Below are 5,459 nucleotides of genomic sequence, written 5' to 3'. Positions count from 1 at the left end.
GGGGGGAGAAGGAAGGATAAAGGACCAAATGCAATGTGTGGCAGAATTGTATGTCTGTATATATTGAGATATATATATACTGGGTTTAAACCTACCAACACGAATTGTTCTTTTTGGTATTTTCTGGATTTTATTTTTTTTTTTTTACTTTCCTGTTTCTTTCCCTTCCGGGGGCAGTTCTGCGAGGGGGAGGCACGGGCACCTCTCTGTAAGTACAGGTATTTTTCTGGTGTCTCCCACTGAAGGAATTACTCAGTTTTCCATGGGTTTTTTTGGTATTTTTTTTCCCCCTGAAATGGGTAGAGCCGGAGCGGGTCTGAAACCAGTGCTGGAGGGGAAGGAGCGCTGGTGGCACTGGGGGGGACAGTGGTGGAGAAGGGAGAGCAGCACCTGAACCTGCGTTAAACCAAAGGGTTTCTTTGCTTTGTTTACACACCTGACCAGCCTCTCCCCAAAAGAGGGATCGTCCTCATCTAGGTTTTTGTCCTGGAAACCTTGGGGAAGGTAGGAACAGGCCAGAACCAGGGGCTTGGGGACCCTCAGCTCCCCGGAGGTGCCCACGATGGCCTGGGGAGCCCAGCTGGGGACACCCCTGTCCCCTGGGGAAGTGCCAGCCTTGCCACAACCTTTTCCTTTCCCCCCCCCTATTTTTTTTTTTTCCTTTTCCCCATCCTGTCTGGCGCTGGGTGGGAAGGTGATGCTGGGGAGGTGGGACGAGGTCCGAGGGAGCCGGGGGGTGGAGGGGGGGGGAGGATGTGTATAAAGTGACCCTTTCTCTCCCGCCGCCGCGTCCCTCGTGCTGTATAAAGGAAATAGCATTGCTGTGTATTTGTACTCTGAAACTTCCGTGTGTCTGCTTTGGCAGACGGTAAACCCTTGTACAGTAGGTCTAGCTGCATGTAATCTGTATGGACAATGGCATTATAAAATGCAATAAAATAAATTACCTATCATGCTGCTGTGCTGCTTGCTTTGTTACCGTTATTGATTTAAGGAAAAAAAAAAAAATCTGCATTTTTCAGCAGCAAGGGAGCCATGGTCAGTGTGGGCATCGGAGGGGAGGGAAGTGACTTGCTCTGCTCTGTTGGTGTTGGGGTGACTGGGGGGCTACAGCAGCCCTGGTAATTTAAGTCCCTCTATCTACCCCCCACCGGTTCCCTCCATCCAGCACCACCACGTGAACCCGAGAAACAGGCTGAAATACCCGTTTTGGGTGAGTTTGCTGAGCTGACCAGCCTTGGGTGTTACATCCTGCCCGCGGGGTGTTTGCTGATGCTGCTGGGGGCATCGCCACAGCCCCCACGTCCACCGGAGCTGGGATCCATGTGGTGCCAAACCCAGGGGGTTTGTTCCCAGCACCACAGAGCTTCGTTAGCTGATGGGGAGGGAGCCAGGACATGCTTGGTTCTTCCTGTGAGTTCAATCCACTCCAAGCCCCAGGAGCTGAGACGTGGAGATGGGACCCGGCAGCACCCGCAGCATCCCGGGTACTCAGGGGCTGCTCCTGCATCCCAGAAACCTGGGAAATGCCTGAATTTCCCTGCATGTGCTGATGGCACAGTCCTGCAGCACCCTACTCGTGCTGACAGATGAAGAGGGATGGGACAGGATGGAACAGGACAGGATGAGACAGGGTGGGATGGAGCAGCAGTGGCCCCTGGAAAAGCACAAGGGCAGGACTTTCCCTCCTCTTCCTCACCAAACAGCCCCTGCTCCACCCTGCTGAGACGGGAAGGGCTTCTTTTTTTCCCCAAAGGCTGAGGCGAAGGTGAGTTGCTGGGTGTTCACTGGAGTTACTGCAGTAGGAAATGTGCCTGTGCAAGAGAAAAATAGCAATAATTAAGAAGTTAATAATTAGTAAGTAAGAGAGCTTTTACCACTGCCCTTAGGGATTTTTTTCTCCTACCTCATCGTTTTTTTTCTCGTTTTTTTAAGACCAGTTCTGCAGTGAAATCCCACCATCGTGTGTTTAACACATCCATGCCCGTGTTCTCCAGAGGTCTCTGAGTCCAGCAGAGCAGAGCCCCGGGCAGCCGGGGACACGGGGCCATCCAGCCCATGGCCCCCCCCCAGTACCAGCCCGGTTTTCCCCCCGGCACGACGGCGAGCGAGGAGGGAGCTTCCCGGTGTCCCAGCACCCACAGCCACGGGACTGGAGGTTTATTCAGAAGCGCTCGGGGCTCATCGAGGCTCCAAAAGCAGCACCAGGTTTGCAGCCCCGCTCTCTGCCCCTTAAAAAAAGTGAGGTTTCAGCCCTCCCCTTGGGGAATCCACTTCCCGGGGCATCAGGGCCTCACCAGCAGGAACTTTTGGCCATTGCATTATTATTTTTTTCATGAATATCCTCGCTCCGAGTCCCAGCCAGAGCTGCAGCAAAGGGGCCAGGGTTGAGGACGGGATGGGAATGAGGATGGGAGAAGGATGAGGACAGGACAGGGCTGAGGATGGGACAGGGATGAGAATGGGACAGGGATGAGGAAGGGAGAGGATGAGGATGGCACAAGGATGAGGAAGGGAGAAGGCTGATGACGGGACAGGCCTGAGGACAGGACAGGGATGAGGATGGGACAAGTTGAGGACGAGACAGGGTTGAGGATGGGACAGGGATGAGGACGGGAGAGGGATGAGGGTGGGAGAGTGATGAGGACAGGACAGAGACGAAGACGGAACAGGGCTGAGGGTGGGACAGGGCAGAGAGCAGATTTTTGGCCACCCCTGCATCCCCCCAGCCCTTGCAGCCCCACAGTTCGCAGCCCAGCGCAATGGCTGGCTCCCATCTGTGTCTAGACCCTGCCAATATTAATAGACTGTTATATCCCCTTTCCCTCCGCTGCTCCGGCTCGGCCAAACTTCGCTTAATCTTTTTTCCAGTGGCCCTTTTCCAGGGCTCTTTGAACCGTGGCCAGCTTGCCGGTGGCTTCCTGGGGTGCACTGAACGTGCCCCCACCAGCCCCTTGCCGCCCGCCCGGGCCAGGGCTCTTTGAACCGTGGCCAGCTTGCCGGTGGCTTCCTGGGGTGCACTGAACGTGCCCCCACCAGCCCCTTGTCCCCTGCCCGGGGAGGGGGCTGAGCCAGCACCCATGGGTGCAGGGGGGGCCGTGCAGAGAGACCAGTGTCCCCATCCTCCAGGGGAGGGGGCTGAGCCAGCACCCATGGGTGCGGGGGGGCCCTGCAGAGAGACCGGTGTCCCCATCCTCTGGTGGCTCCCCAGTCCCCCCGGGAGGGCGGGGGGGCTCGCAGGCTGTCGGTCGCTTGGGGGAGCATATGGCTTTGATTGATTTAACACTTGGAGAAAGAGCTTTTAACTTTTAAACTAGAAACTTTTTTTTTTTTTCCTATTTTTTTTCCCCCTTTTTCGCTACGGACATGAAAGGTTTCTTGGTTTGATTGCTAAACCAGTATGTGGGTGAGGGAAGAGACTGGGACCAAGGCACCCTCTCCCCTCAGCTCCTGGGTGCGGAGCAACTCCACGCACCCAAAAAATGGTGGCAGGAGGCACCCACCCCTCTCCTCATCCCTCCTGGGTGCTCCAGAACGTGCACCCACAAGGATGCCACCCTTCTCTCCCGCTACCTCGATGCTTTCTCCTCAAATCCACGGGAGTTTCACCCACTCCTGAGGCATAGCATGGGGTTTGCTGCCGGGAGCTGAGCCCCCGGATGGGGACAAGTGGCTGCCTCAGATGCACACACCCAGCACGGCTCTCGGGTGGTTAAAAAGAACCAAAAAAAGAAGGAATGCTTTTCGCTGTTTTGGTTTTTGGTTTTTTTTTTTTAAATGAGCATTAAAATGGGGTTTGCTGCCGGGAGCTGAGCCCCCGCATGGGGACAAGTGGCTGCCTCACCCAGCACGGCTCTCGGGTGGTTAAAAAGAACCAAAAAAAAGAAGGAATGCTTTTCGCTGTTTTGGTTTTTGGTTTTTTTTTTTTAAATGAGCATTAAAGAATTGCGACAGTTGGGGCCAGGAGGGGATGTGGCCAAAGCGTTCTTGCTCCGAGATCTCATCCCTCTCCCTGATGTCTTGGGAAGGTCCATGTGGCTGTGCCCCCCCCCAGGACCGGGGCTGAGAAGGGCCCACCCCAGTCCAGGATGGTGGGGGGCACATGGAGCCCTTTGGCTCTGCAAGGGCCACCCACCCATGGGCTGGCACTGCGTTCACTCGCTGCCTTAATCTCCTTATTTCACCCGTTTTTCTTCTCCAGAAGAGAAGCTGGAGGCTGCAGCAGGAGGGACAGTGCCTGGGGAGGGGGTCTCGGGGGGGTCCCAGCCCTCCCTCTGCCCAGGGGCTGCTGGACGGGTACAGAGGAGTTCCTGTAAGAAGAGCCCTTGACTGTGCTTTGACTACGTGCTGCTGATTTCTTTTTCTCTTGCCACTCAGACAGTGATGTATTTATTCCCCACGGAGAGACCACGGTGGGTTTAATTCCAGTGTCACATCGTGTCTGGAGCAAGGCACACGCTGGGATGTGCTGCTACTGGGGGCTGTGAGCCCCCTGCACCGGGGGGGAGTCAAAAGTGGTGGGGAGTGTAACTGTGGCTTTAGTAGCTGGCAATGAAAAGACCAAGAATGGGGGCAGCGGGCACTGGCTGGGTGTAAGCACCCACTTTTGCCACCCCAGCCTCTCCCAAAGCCCCCGTTCGTACCCATCTGTGCAGAAATCTGGACCATCAGCCCCAAACCTGCAGGTCCCCCCCTCGAGGGATGGGGACAGAGGACAAAGGGGACCTTGTTGGTGGGCATCCTCCCCGCAATGCGCTTCTTCCTGCCTCAGTTTCCTCCCCTGCAAAACCCCGGGGTGATGCTCTGTCCCCTGCCCAGCTGGGAGGTGGGGGCAACACCGGGGGGCTGGTGAAACCCCCAAGGTGAGGTCCCCAGGAGCAGCCGTGGTGGGTGGCAGTGGTGGGGCTGCTCCAACGAGCACGGCACGATGCTCCCCCAGACACCCCCGTTCCTCTGCCTCCCCCCAATAACTCAAACACAACCCCCCAGGATGGAGTGTGGCACCGAGGGGAGGGGGGGGAAGTCTTTAATTTTTCCATCTTCAAAAGATGAATGTCCGCTCCGCACAGAAGGGTTTGAGAAGGTTATTTTGTTTAGAGATTTTGTGTGCGCCCAGCGCCTGGTAATTATGCTCCACGGATCAGGGGGTTATGGCTTGGACCCTAAGCAAACACGGCTCCGTCTGCACAGCCCGGCTCTGTGTGAGACGCAGCCGAAATCTACAGCCCCATTCATGGCAGGTTAACCACACGCCGCGGCCGAAGGCTTTTCTATTTCTTTTTTCTTTTTACCTTTTTTTTTTTGTTATGTTTTGTTTTTTTGGACTGCACGCATTTTCTCCTCTTTATTTATTTTTCTTTCGAAACGGCAAAGGGTTCGCCCAGGGAAAGCTGCCGGGAATGTTGCAAAACCCCCCTTTGAACTGCAAAGTCGAGGCTTAACGCTAAATCCTCGCCTGA

Source organism: Calidris pugnax, unplaced genomic scaffold (assembly GCF_001431845.1).
Source record: "Calidris pugnax isolate Ruff unplaced genomic scaffold, ASM143184v1 scaffold245, whole genome shotgun sequence".
NCBI lineage: Eukaryota > Metazoa > Chordata > Aves > Charadriiformes > Scolopacidae > Calidris > Calidris pugnax.
Note: the sequence above shows the minus strand (reverse complement) of the source record.